Source organism: Dermacentor silvarum, chromosome 3 (assembly GCF_013339745.2).
Source record: "Dermacentor silvarum isolate Dsil-2018 chromosome 3, BIME_Dsil_1.4, whole genome shotgun sequence".
Classification (NCBI taxonomy): Eukaryota; Metazoa; Arthropoda; class Arachnida; order Ixodida; family Ixodidae; genus Dermacentor; species Dermacentor silvarum.
The window spans coordinates 185,660,182-185,674,934 of record NC_051156.1 but is presented as its reverse complement, the minus strand read 5'-3'; positions in this window follow the sequence as shown (position 1 = coordinate 185,674,934).

Genomic DNA, 14,753 nt, shown 5'->3' with positions numbered 1-14,753 from the left:
TTCAAGATTGTTATTTTTTATTCATTTTTTTTCCACTGATACTCCCCTGGTGTATTTCTTTTTCTATGTATACGTGCGCCAGCACCTAGACCTCACGGTTGTTCCTGGGCACGATAAATAAATGATTGATTGATTGATTGATTATTATTATTATTATTATTATTATTATTATTATTATTATTATTATTATTATTATTATTATTATTATTATTATTATTATTATTATTATTATTATTATTATTATTATTATTATTATTATATGAAGCTGATTGGAAATATAAGCATTTTAGGGTCGATTTTTGGGACAATACCAACCACTCATAGAAAACTAAATAAAAAACTATTGCGAGAAAGCCAAGATGAAAATAACAACAAAGATTACACACACTAACACAAATCACTATTACTATTGACTTATCCACAGCAGAAAAAAAAAAAACGGCGGATTGTCCTCGAAAGTGCCTCGAGCGGTCAGTCGCGCGGCAATTTTGCGCGTTATCGCGGGTTCCTCTCACGCTCGGAAAAAACACTTTCATGTAGCACGTATTAAGCAACAGAAAGCTGTATCGGGAGTTTTTCATATTGCTCTACGATTTTCTCATTGACACTTTTCATCTAAGTATAATATTTGAGTTTATTATTAATTAAGAATTATGTAATTGGGCGGAATGCAAAAACACTTAACCTTGCACTCGGCCGCGCAAAGCTTGAAACAGCGAAGCTGGGCGATCGTAGCCCCGCATTTTCCGGAAGTGCGCATGAACTTTTCATCTTATTACTCATGATGATGATAATTTCTTTTTGCGCGTCTCGGACTTACGTCCGTCACTGCGCGTTGCATAGTGCAGTTTGCAACACCGACACCGCGTTCCAGTGCCGACACCGCGTTCCAGGAGACCCGCTCCGTGAATGCGTCTCTCTCTGTCTCTCTCTCTCTCTCTCTCGCTCTCATAGCACGCAAAACCTCTTCACCTCGCAGAAGACGAGCTTACGAACGCGCCAGCTGTGGACGAAGACGACGACGCTCAAACACAATCATATGGTTAGCATTATTGCATGTTCTGCAAGCGTGGCTGTATACCCTAGTGGTTACGACGCTCGCTTTGGGACCGAGGGTACGCAGACTCGAATCCCGCCTCGGTAAGAAAGGTTATTTTCTTTTCTTTCTTGGTAGTTTCCTTGATACGCACCACAAATTACGGCTGGCTTAAACAGCTTCGCTGTTAAAAAACACCGCCCAAGCACTCCGTGCAGATGGTTAACCAGCGAAGCTGAAACGTGCGGCCCCGGTGTCTAGCAGTGGGTTAATCCCGACGCTGTATTGAAGCGTTTCTTAGTTATTGGTTACATGTTTGTGTTTCTAGTGGAACGCAAGCGCCAAAGGCGGGCGAATGCTGCTAACCACGACGCCGAGCTAACTCAAGATATCGAACGCATGCGACAACGGCGAACCGAGGAGACGGCGTTGCGGGCAGAGCGGCGTCAACGTGGCAATGGCGGGAACGCGTTCGCTAACGACGTCACTAACGGCGCTGCCAATGGCATGCACGCTTGGGTGTGAAGTAGAGAACGACGTAACTGAAGGCGCAGCCAATGGAGACGTTTGGCGAAACATAGGAAGAACAGTTTTTCGTTTTGCCTAACCACATACAGCTTTCGCTGTAAAAAAAAAAAATAACCCGAGTATCTTCAAGTGACACCAAACAATATTACCTAGGTTCTGTCCAGCTACGTGGCATTTACATTATCCTAAATATCGGTGCATGATAGTTTGGACACCCTGCAAAGTGTCCACCAGCAGAGGGCTGGTGCTCCGGTTGCTGGGCGGTGTTCGGGGATTGGACTACGTCGTTACCCTGTACCTCCACCAATTTTGTCACGTAGTTGAATAGCGAAGTGAGGGCGTTTTTGAACAGCCTTGTAATCCAGAAATGGCGAGTGCGGCCTCGGAAACAGAGCGTAGATATTCTACTTCTTCGTCTCCTATATGCTGCCTAATGACACCAGGTAGCATTATATATGTGTGTAACGACTTGAAGGTAGAAGCCATATGTTCGACAGCCGCAAGGTTATAATTGTCCGCGGAAAGGCTAGGCTCATCAACGTAATGAACAAGTTATTTTTAAAGAAGCGCATCAACTTATCAATCATAATGATTTCGTGCCAAAATTATCTGGATGCGCTAATGACGGTCATACACACTTACCAGCTAAATGGGGATTCAACTCCGCCCTGCACGAAAGCATTGGGCGTATTCGTTCAGTACCCGTTAGGCAGCCATCACAGAAGCTCAAGTGGAACGTGCAGACTGATGTTAATTGTTTCAGGGCAGCCCATCGGAGTGAGAAGTCATTGACGAGCACGCCACTGTATTCATTTGCAAAGGTTAGAGCCTCGTTAACGAAGCGTCATTACATTCCATTAGCTCGTTATCAAGTAAAGCTCATTGTGTGGCGCTACACAGAATTGCACGTTAGTTTACGTTTCGTATGGTTTAGGTTCAGACTTTCACTTCAATGTTACGACTTACCAATAGTCTTTCCGGCTTCTCTAATAGTCTTCCGTGCTCTCCTTACCTACTAGATGCCCCCAGTTGCTAAATATGATAACGAACGAGGCGCAATCAGGTGCAAGTTAGTGTCGTGTAAATGCTACTAAGGGACCACTTCGGCACACGAGATTCTTTATCCTCGCGTCCCGAGGTATTCATCCTTCTCACGTGAAAGCCTTGCATCGGAGGACCTACAGGCAGGCCAAGCAGGCCAGGCAGGCGCTCATTTATGCTTCAGGTTTTACGTCCTACAGTGCTAACTGGTTCATATTTTACTGATTATGATAATGTTAATGATAATAACGCTTGTTCTGTTTACTTGTTTCTGCCTTAGTTCTCGCCTTCAATTTTAAGCTCAATAGACGTCCTAAATCTGCAGAATAAGCTATTGAACGTACAGCGGAGCGCATCGAACCACTTCGTGTTCTCTAACATGCACTCAAATCCATGCATGTGAGTGCTTTTGCATTACGACCTTGTAGGCCTCGATGGCCACGAAATCAAAGCGGTGACCTTATAATTAGCAGCAGACTGCCAATGTCACTGAGCCGCCGTTGCATTTCAAACTGAGAGGGAGAGACAGGAAATTCTAAAACATCCGCGTATTTAAATTTACGTCCAAATTATTCCGCAGTCCCCCACTACGGCGTGCCTCGTAATCAGATCGTGGTTTTGGCACCTTAATGTATTTATTTTTAATTTTAGAGAGAGAGAGAGAGAAATGTAAGTATTTACTAACCTATATCAAGTTTTGTGCTCAAGGGGCAGTTTTCAGCAATGTTAAGGGAAATAAAGAAACCTTGACTGTAACTAAATCTGCGACAGCATACATAGATTGTGGGATCTGCGATGTTTCTTCTGTACCTCGTATCTCCATTGCTATTTCGCAACGCCATCACGTACGCTCAACACACCTGGAGTTTTCTGTTAGATACCTCCAAAAATGGGTGACGTCAGCCTATAATGCTACAAAAAAATTCGTGAGCGATAGTGGGAATCTAACTTTCGTCTTTACGCACTGCAACCCGATGCTCTAACCATTAGGCCATGATCGCACTTTTTCTTTTTTCTTTATTGCCGGGCTTCGACACAGTCTGGCGTACTGTATATTGTGTGTTCACTTGTAGGCCACGATCGCACGCATGCTGGTCTCGCACCAAAGTTGCTCTTTGAAACGTCTTGCGCTTGCGTCACGGGTGCCAGTTTTTCTCGCATTTCTCCCTCGTGACAGTTAGTGCTTTGAGACGCTATGTTAGACTGCACTGCCTTCCGGGATCAGCCCACAATATTTCGGCAGGTGGACAACAATAAAGTGCGTAAAGTCCGTCTTTATGTTATAGCGCAGTAATAATTCGAGCTGTATTGGTGAACTGCCCAGCTACAATACCAAAAGAGGCACTCTTACAGCGAGAAAAGGCGTAGTAAAGAGGGAAAATGTGCAAGAAAACGAAATACGACGCCACCTTGAAGTACCCGCACCAGCTCGCCGTGACGTCATAGATTTTCGATGGTCTCTGATCATGGCCTATATAGTTAATCGTTTATCGGTTAAGATAGACTAAATTCAATTTAAAGTGAGCCAATGACCGAACATAGCAAGTTTCAAGAACTTACACTAAGCCACAACAGCCCAGGTACGAAAAGAGAATAATTCGAAATCTGTGACGCCATGCTGAAGTACCGGTGATGGGGTTTTCGGCACCAAATTGAAAAAGAAAATTTTGGTGTTAATTTCTTTCTTATTATAATTTTTTTATTTGTCTCTTTCATCAGAAATTGCTTAAGGCCGAGCCATAAGACGAGCAGTGCCTGAAAGGGACATCTGTAATTTTTACCTAAATGCACAACAATTAGGCAATTAACAGTCTGGGCAGACATATTCTGCACGTTTAAATTAAAATACAAGTACATAACTTGAAAGTGTTGACAGTTGCAACCAGCAGGTGTTAACATAACTGTGAGAGCAAGACTAAGAACGTACAAATCATGCACTTCACACATATTACAAAACTAGAAAATAAAATAAAATAAACACTGCGAGAGGATTCAAATTCATACATCTTCGCACATACATATTTGTTACAATAAACTAAGAAGTACGCAACGGAAAATTGGTACACACAGAATAGGAGCACGCTATCTGTGCGAGAAACATTGACCAGGTCACAAATGGTGCGAAATGATTATATAATTTTCGAGGACATCCTACAAAGGTAAATGCCAGCATATTTGTTACGAGGTACCTCCAACATTCACTTTTGAACGAAAAGAATATTTTTTAAGAATCAATCTTCGTGTCCATTGTGTTTAATATGATTGCCATGCTATCTATAACAGAGACGTTGGCAATCATAATTTGTTCTTATAGCGGGCATTTCTTGCTTAGGTTACCGAATTGCATATTAATCCGGTGCGTTAGTTGTTTTAGAATGTACCTGACTTTGTTGATGTATGTACTTTTAGCAATTTATTGTAGCATCTCTCATCAGATATTAGCATGATGATCATTGTTTATTCCGTTGGGCATGCTTTCTAAATAAAAATAATTACCCTATTACCGCGAAATTCACGAAAATTTACCTTTGAATGAATACTTTTCCAATCGAAACTGATTTACCCGTTTCGTTCTAGTGCCCCATTGACCTCAGTCGTCGCAGTCGTCAGATAATGAACTTCGGTTAAGTTTTGCGCTTGGGTGTCCGGGCAGCAAGTGAAGGTGCAGACGCAGTACAATAACCAGGGTCTATTTCGCCGGCGAGCTACACACCGCCTCGAGAAAGAGGGGTAGCAGAGGGGGGGGGGGGGGGGGGGGGGGGCTGGAAAAATCGGGGCCATTGAATATCGATTCGGGTCAACCGACCCGCCACGGCGCCACGCTGGCCCCTGGACTACACCCGTAGCAGATGCTACATAGAGCCGGCCAACCACGACCCCCAACCCCATCAACTTTTTATCAACCACATCTGCAGTGAAATAAAGAGTGAAAAAAAAAGTGCTTTCCCGCAAATCAGCAAACGTAACACAACGGAACAAGGTGAAATCCGGGGACCTGTGTTTTGTCTCCTCATATAAAAAGACAGGGAAGACAGGCGCGCGCCTCGGGATACACTGTAGAGCTTCCTATAGCAGGGCCAAGGGAACCTGTTCAACTTATTTTTCGCTCGAAGCTTTTAGTTATATTAATTCCCGTCTAGATGCCGTTCATCCCAAATCCGCGTTTCTCTAGCACACACAAACGTGCGAAGAAACAAAACTCTTGTATTTCACAAATAGAGCAGCAAACGTTTCCAGATTTCCTTTTTTTTTCGGCTGTTCCTGTTATTACCGCGATAAGCTGCTCGCTCACATAAACAGTGCCTTTTTGCGTAGCCATGGAAATTTACGGGGTCCGTCCACGGAGTGGTGCCGTAAACAGGGCCGCGGAAACACTGTTGCCGTATCGCTGCCTAAAATTTAGTTACGCCCTATCTGAGTCCAGCGTTGAAGCGCAAGGCACTGCGCGTTCTACGTTGTTGTCATTATTCTCCACGTTTCCATATCTTGCGCGGCTCTGCCTCTAACTCAATATTACCGAGGCGAAGAGCTTTCTCATCGACTTTGCTGTCCCAACTCGATTTCTTCACCTTCCTTTAAACGTTATTGTTACTTCTTTTTTTACCCGCTACATGCGGAAGCAACTGGTTCCTAAGGGTCGTTCCTTGTTACCAAGCGATGCACCACAAGTCTGCGGGCCACAGTGGAGTGAGAAAGAAGAACGTTTATTTTATTAAATAAATAAACAAAAACTTTTGGCGGAACCCATCTCTAGATGAATGTAGACGTCAGTGTGGTTACCACTGAAGCAATGTAGCCACACACACCGTATTGCCACCACCGAAAACGCGTCATGTGTGAGGCTTGTGCTGCAGCCGAGTTCCTCCCTCGCCGTTAGCGGTGCCGCCGCCGAATCTGCACGTGGCGCTTGTGCGAACAATATATTCAGACAAGATTGTCTCAATATAGTACATGTCGCAGGCTCCCTTCTGCCCAACGCCAGAAGGTTTCAAAAGATTTTTTCTTTCTTTTTTTTGTCTATTTTTTTGTCATTGAAGAGCGTGACATGCCCAGTGGCCCACACCAAGTGGCCCAACGTGGCGTCAAGGAGGTTTGTGAAATTTGTGCAAGAGTGACACATACAAAGTGTCACAAATACCCAGTTACCCAAGTTGGTCTGACGCTTGGTTTTGATCCCTGTTCATTCGGAAAAGCAGCCCAATGCTTTACACATTAAACCACAAAGTTCCCGGTGATCCGAGTTGATGGGACAATGGTTAGAGACCCAGACAGACCCATGGGTAGCGAGATAGTCCTCTAAAGGTGCGTGAACTTTCCGAAAAAAAAATGTCAACCGCGGTAATTTATTTAAAAAATAATTAAATAATTTATTATCTGCACTACCTGGGGGGTAGAGAGAAAAAGAAGTCTTTCTCCTCCCTACTGTACTTCCCTATCAATCTTTTCCTTCGTCTTCATATCGCGGACGTGCAGTTTTAATGAACTGAAAAAACAGTTTATAGGAACAGAAAAAAACACCGAACAATATGGTTCTGTCAAAGGGGGTCATGGTTCGGCTTCTTTCACAGGGAAGTCTTGGTCACTCATTCTGCGTTCAACGAGTGAACAAGGCTTCTGTGAGAAATCCGAAACGTCAACGCCTTTGACAACGCCACTTTTGCCGGTGTTCTGTGCCCCCTAATACGAATCCATCAATCTATGCTTCCCGACCAGACGACATGACGTCCAATTATCGATTTCGTATCATTAATACGTCATAAGACTTGTACGGGGAGTCCTCCCACTGTGATTATGCTATGACAGGCCCAAGTACTAAATTGTGATATCCGTTCTGGTGTGCCCATGGTGGTGATGGTTTGCGTGTTTGTTCGTTTGTCTGCTTGCTTTCGCACTTGCTTGTCTGCTTGTTTGATCTTTTTCTGTCTCTTAGTCGAAATGGGGGCATGAGCAGTAATCAGCTCTGAGCATTTTTTTTTGGTCTTTTATCGATGAATAACATCGACCGTTGAAGTGATCAACATCTGTCCAACGAGGAATGCCTCAGTCTGAAACCAACGATTCGACAAGAGGACTTTTTCTTCTTGACGGCTGTGAACCTCTCTCTCTCGTTTGGATTAATACCAGCCGTCGAGTGGTTAACAAGCTTTGCATCAAATAATAAGGCAAGCATGGTACATTCACGTAGACATTCAAAGGCAACGCGCACTGACGTCCTCAGAATAAGGAGACGTCGTTTGAAGTAACCGTTCGCAGACATTACGGGCAGAAGGGGAAAACATAAAAAAAAAAAAATTGAGCTCACGGGGCTACCTCCGATTTCCCTGTTCAAATACATGTAAAACGCAGAAATGATTTAACGGGATAACCGCTGGACCGATTTTAATGAACTTATTTGCGTTTAAGAGAGAGGGCGTTATATGCTCGTGGCTCTAGGAAGCGGAATTATTATTTAGTGCCTAGACTTTTTTTTTCCTTCTAGGATAATTCCCTAAAATTGGAAGGTTGTGGAAAATTGACGCACGAAGTTTACAAATCCGTAACTTCGGATCAAAAACAGATATCGCAGTTCCATAAAGTGCATCCATTAGAGTAAATTAAAGCGGCCAATTTTCATATAAGAATTTACAACTTACACGTGAAATCATAGCAATGTTTCCTAGAGTGTTGCAAAAGTCCTACTCAGAAATTAGTGGTATAGTTAACGCCGCTGTATAAAACATCAGTTTTGTCCGTGTTACGTGTATTATTGAGCGCACTTCGCAGAATTGTGATATCTTTTTTTTATTGCTTTAAGTACCACTGTTGGTACTTGGTACTTGAAACAAAAAACAAATCTGCTCCTACAGTCACTTTGTCTGAACTTTTTATTTTATATGCAACAGACCGGTGTATTGGTTGCTTAGAAAATTTATTTCTTCATTGCCATGTATTTAGATAGGAGACTGCCGAACTAAAGCTTCCTCTTAGTATGTAGTCCTGACAGCATGTGCGAAGCAGATATCTACTTCTAAGACGTTCTAAAAGTTAGCTCAAACCGGTTTCGAGCGTGATTCACGGAGCATGTTCTCCCTTCACAGGCTTTCTCCTACAGCTCTTCTCCTTCTTAGAAGCACTCCTAAGTCATTGGTGCACTGCCGCCGACGTTATAGATCCAGCCTTTGTCGATCTAATTCCTAAGAACTTTGCGGGAGGACACAATGGAAACGAAGCCGACAAGATTGCTGTAACGTCGCCACTATATGAGAGCTTGTTCTGGACACGGGACACTCCATCGAACAAGTTAACTAGATCGGTACTAGGAGTTATCGCGCTAAGCTGCTTCTTGGATTGCAATTGTCTGCGTCTTTGGCTAAAGTTGGCTTCAAAACCATTCCTCGGGTCTGCAGCCCGAGGGCTCGTATAACATACCATGTCCGTTTGATGAGACTCTCCATCGAAAGAGTTGTTGTATGGGTAGCATTGTTGTCACACAAAGCCGTTTCTTGGGTTGTAGTTTGGCTATATATATAGTGTACTAGAATAAGGTCGAGTGGGCCGGACTGCCCTCTCCCACTGTGGCACCACGTGACAAAAAGGTTGTGCGAGGGCGCTGCGAGCGAAATGTATTGGGGTGTAGGCGCGTTCCGCGGCATATTCACCGCACTTTCCCTTTGGGCGTTGAGACCCATTGGGCAAGTACGCTCTTAATATAGTGCTTTATTGAAACTGCACATTTATATTTACACCATTTTGTCACACACATGTATATTTGAGGCATGAATTATACAACAGGGCGTTCTCAATTTTAAAGCCGTTGTCAAATGCGTCGTCTGCTACCGAGCGCGCGTTCGTTGCGGGGACGCCGTTTTTGTTGTGGAAAGTTTGTAGAGTACAGTTTTTTTATGTCTTTATTTGCTTTGGTGCGCCTTTGACTCTTTTCGGCCGGTGCCAATTGTAATTTTATCCCGGTAAACTGCTGTCTTCAACACTGATTTATAAAAGTAACACGTAATTTTGTCACAACAGTCACCGATCTGCAACATGAAGCTATGTAAGAAAATTTTAATGGCATCGTGTTGTTTCACGCCCGCTTCTTGTTGGTGGAATATTAAAGAGCAGTGATAATAATTGAAGAAACCAATATTATTGTGAAATAAGCCAGGTTAATTAACCGCACTGTACGAAGAGCAGAGGCGGATAACTAAGCTTCTCGGCAAATCAAAGGTTACATAAACATATTCACGACATATATATATATATATATATAGGTTGTCCCAGCTAACGTTCGCCAAGCCGTTCAACGAAAAAAGAAAAGACTTAAAGGCCACGGTGCAATATGCGGTTTTAATACCTACGGTGTTTGATTGTCAGACTCATGACGACCAAACAACATAGCTTTTACAACTGTGTCTTACACCGTGTTCTATTCCTTGTTTTCATTGAACAGCAGGGCTGGCATTAGCTGTGACATGAGGTACAATAGAAAAATTATCACACACTTTAAGTGCACCAATTGAAAAGTGAAAAATCTCGACGGGAATAAGCGTGTTTGCAATAACAAACACGCCACCACCCCATACCTTTCTGCATGATGATGTCATGAAATCTGCGGCATCAATACCGGAAACCGTAGAGGTCCTTAAAGAAATTTAATTATGGGGTTTTACGTGCCAAAACCACGATCTGATTATGAGGCATGCCGAAGTGGGGGACTCTGGAAATTTGGACCACCTGGGGTTCTTTAATGTACACCTAAATCTAAGCACACGGGTGTTTTCGCATTTCGCCCCCGTCGAAATGCGGCCGCCGTGGCCGGGATTCAATCCCGTGACCTCGTGCTCAGCAGCCCAACACCATAGCCACTGAGCAACCACGGCGGGTAGAGGTCCTTGCACCTTTGCTGCTATTTGCACACAAATCACTCTTTCGGGGCAGGTTGTTAACCGGAAACGCAGTGTATGGATTCAATCTTAAGACTTTGTACCGCTAGTACTGATATAAGCTATCAGACAGAAGCGCGCCTCAAAGTAAGGCAAGGTTTAACTTTGACAGTAACAAAGTAGCAGTGTGAAAACATTGGGGATTTGGAATGATGATGATGATAAAAATGTATTTATTGTAGGATAAAACGAAGCGAAGCTCACTGCTCTTTTCAAGAACAAGCCCGGTGGATGCGCGTGCGGTCACTTCAGGCGAACGTTCCTCCGGACAGGCGACGACACCGGCCAGGCCGCGGTGGTATTTCGGGTTTGTGTTGTTGTGAGGCTCTATCGGTGGTGGCTCCAGAGGGCTCATATTCCCAATGTCACCTGACTCGGAGTAGAAAGGCTTCTTCGGGGAGCGCCGGAGGGACCCCGTACGAGGGAGCGAGCAATGACTCGTAGCGTGGAACTGTATACAGCTGCGCTAATTATGTGTCGCCAGCAATTATCCACAGAAGAGGACCACTCTTGAAGCGCGCGCGGCAGCTTCGAGTGACGGTCTGTAACTGGAGGCCTTATCACGGATGGAACTGGAGTTTACTGCAATTCTAGTACACTCTAGATGTAACCAGTATCAGGTGGACCAACGGGCTTTCCGAGAGAGAGAATCGCGGCAACGATTGAACGCTTATATGAACAAAAGTTTTAGAAGAAAGGATATCGCCTATGTACTCAGACTGAACCAAGCAGACTGGGAAGTAAGGACCAACGTAATCTCTATGGTTTCTCTGGCGATCTCCTTCAGCGTGCCAGCAGGTGAAATGAAGTAGTAACTTATGTCTCAAGAACTTGTATTATATATTCAGATCGTATTCGATTAAACAATTCGCTATTAATAATTATCGAACAGTCGTTTCTGTTCGAATGTAACGCATAACAGCCCTTTGAAGTCTCGAGGGCGAGTGACCGATGCAAGTGAGGACTGTGCCGAATGATTCTGCTGTCGGAGAGTCGTGGCTGTTGCGCAGAGGCCCACCAGTTCCTGAGCGAATTAACGCATTGGGGATGATAACTTGCGCTTAACAAGTTCCTATTTGTCATTCAATATAAACGACCTGTTTTGGGGCAGCCTGGTAAATCTTCTAACTCGATTACGGCAAGGAAATGCTTTTGACAGTGTCACCATGCTTGCATTTCATTAAATCTGAATGGTACATGTGGTATCACACTCATCTCCTTCAACGGACACAGCAAATCTACAGATGCCTCTAAGTGTATGTGAGGCATATCGTTCCTTTGATTGCTTCATTACTGTCATTATGATGGTGCACCGGATAATTGAATGCAGGCTTTTATCATTTACAAGCTGCTCAGTTGAGCGGACGTACAGTTGGGAACGGCATTACATGCAGGTATGAAATATAAGATAAGCACAACCTGTTTTCCTTTTTTTTTCCCCGGGAAATATCAGACTCGAGAATAATTTAAGTTTGTTTACATCCATAGAAAAAAAAAAAGCTGAAGCTCACAGCTTTCTCCTCTTTTAATTTCAACAAATTGTGTGGTTCTACGTGGCAAAACGACGATGTGATTATGAGGCACCCGGTTTAGTTTTCCCTACCTGGGGTTCTTTAGCGTGCACCTTAATATAAGAACGTGAGTGCTTCCCAGTTCACCCACATCGTATTCATTTAGTAGCGCAATGACATAACCACTATAGCCAATAATTAAACTACAGTGCGTGCATTTTTTTTTTTTGAGCATGGGCTGGCAAATAAAAGTGAACACGGCTTACGGGACAAATATTAGCATATAGTATGAGTAAATAAAACTGTTTTCAGCACTCGAGGTCCAACCGCATTCAGTTACGCGAGGAAGACGCAAGTATTAACGGAATGTTGCGAGGCATTTTTTTTTCTCTAGGAATACTTTACGTAAATAAGGGAACGGGGCGCCGGATGTGGCAGATATGTTCTATTTGTTTAAAGCGGCACGGCAGCAAGGTTCCATTTGTCTTTCTGCCGGCGTTTCGCAACACCTACTGGTGGAAAACCATATGCCCAAAAATACATACGAGAGACACATGCTGATTGAAGAACAAGCAAAATATTTGTTCTCCAAGGGGACTACAGAAACAAAGTAGAATGAGTAGAACCATTTGAGCCATCCGATCACAAATACCAGCTCGCGAACTATAGTACGAAGGACCCCATCGAAGCAGTATCGCCAGCAGTTTCCAACGGCGCGGCCATGATGCTGCTTAATCCACTTCGATCGCAGCGCCATGACAGTACTTTTTTCGTCGTCGGGCGCCTCACTGCAAAGCATGCGCCGCCCCCCACCGCTCGTTCCACTCAGCCTTATTCTAGTGCACTCTAGTTTGACTAAACTTGAGAGCTCATAACTAGCCCCAGGGAACACGTGGTAACAGTGAAAAGTTAAACAGAGAAGAAAAGAGCTAGCAAAAACAATGACGTAAATGGACCTAGTGTAAGCGGCGAAACGTTTTTGAAAAAGCGCAGATGAAAAGAAATTAAAAAAACGGGGGGGGGGGGGGGGGGGGGGGGACGAGCAATGTTCTCTCATCTACGCTTTTCTGGATTCTTAAACCAGCCGTTCGCTTTCCAGTTAGACTTGTATCTCTCTCTCTCTCTCTCTCTCTCTCTCTCTCTCTCTCTCTCAACAAAGGCTCATGAGCCTGTGAAAGAACTTCTAACACTCGCAGAACGCAGTGTTCTCGACGCTTCGCAGCCACCGAGGCTATATAACAGGTTTCAGAAGTAAAGGTAAGTATGAACAACGGCACACCGGCGGAAGAAAAGAAAAAGAAAGCGGACACACGTACTGCCGTAACACAATGAGTCACGTGGGATGACGAGATGCGAAAGGATGAAACATTTAAACAAAAAAAAAAGAAAAGAAAGCGATACGCGGGATTCGATAAGACGACGGAAACCAGCACGGTAAAAAGTGGGGAGCCCGCCGGCGCTGCTTCTGCCGATGTTCTGCGTAGCGTCAAAGACTTCGCGTGTTGCGAAATGAAAGGAGTTTGGTCGGGCGGGACGGACGGCTCGCTTCAAAGGTGATGGCTGTGGGATTTGGATCAAAACGAAAGTCTGGAAGACAAAAAGAAAGAAAGAATAACAAAGAAAAAAGAAAGAGGCGAAGTGTTGTGTGTCATGTTTTTGGGGGATACGACAGAAGGAAGATAACTATGAAGCTCAAAGAAGGAAAAAAGAAAGAAAAAGATAGGTAGATAGATGAAAGTGAAAGAAAAGTAGAGAGAAATACACGGAAAGTTGAGTGCGGAGTTTCGAGAGTCGGAAGCAGAGGAGAAAGGAGAGGAAAAAGGAGAGTAGAGAGAAAAAAGGAGAGGGGAGAGAGGAAGTCGGGAGGACTCTCTCAGGAAATGAAAAAAGAAAGGGGCAAACGTGGAGGCTCGCGGTCCGGGTAAAAGGGGTGGCTCAAATATCGCTACCCGCACGTGCCTCAAGATTGAGAGCTCAGGAGAAGATCAACGAAATCCATAAACGCCGGCGTTCCGGCAAGGAGCTGGAAGTGGCAAAGCAAAAATGAACGAGAGACGAGGCCGAGATGAAAGGCACACGGGGGAAGTAAGCGAGACAGTGGAGAGGTATAGGAGTGGTTTTGAAGAGGCTCTTGGCAATAAGGCGGAAGGTATATACACGTCTCGGGAAGTTTGCACGGTGGCGCGTGGAGGGAATAAGGAAATATCAAACAGAATAGAAAAAGAACATCGCGAACAAACGAGCCGCGAACGGCACGAAGAACGAGAGGAACAACAAAACAGTGATAATGGAGGTGAAGTTGAAGAAAGAAAAGAGTAGAAGACGAGGTTGAATAAGATGGTGAGTGAGGTGAGATGATGATGAGAAGTTGAAGAGGAAGAAGGAAATGATGTGGACGATGGTGCTGCTGGTAAAGAATAAAGTGAAGAATTTGACACACTTATGTCCTTACGCTAAGCTGTCAATAAGAACGGAATTGAAGAAAAATAAAGAATATTAAACATTTAACGTCACTATGATAACTGCTACAGAAACAGGGGAATAAGAAGTTGAAGAAGAGCATTTTCATGAAGAGAAGCACTATTATCAGTATGGTGATCAGGTGTTCAATTAAAAGAATAAGAAGAACGAACGAACGAACAACTACAGCAGCAATAAGGTGATTTTTGAAAAGAGTATGCCAGATTGTACAAAAAAAAGGAATGTTTTTGAAATGTC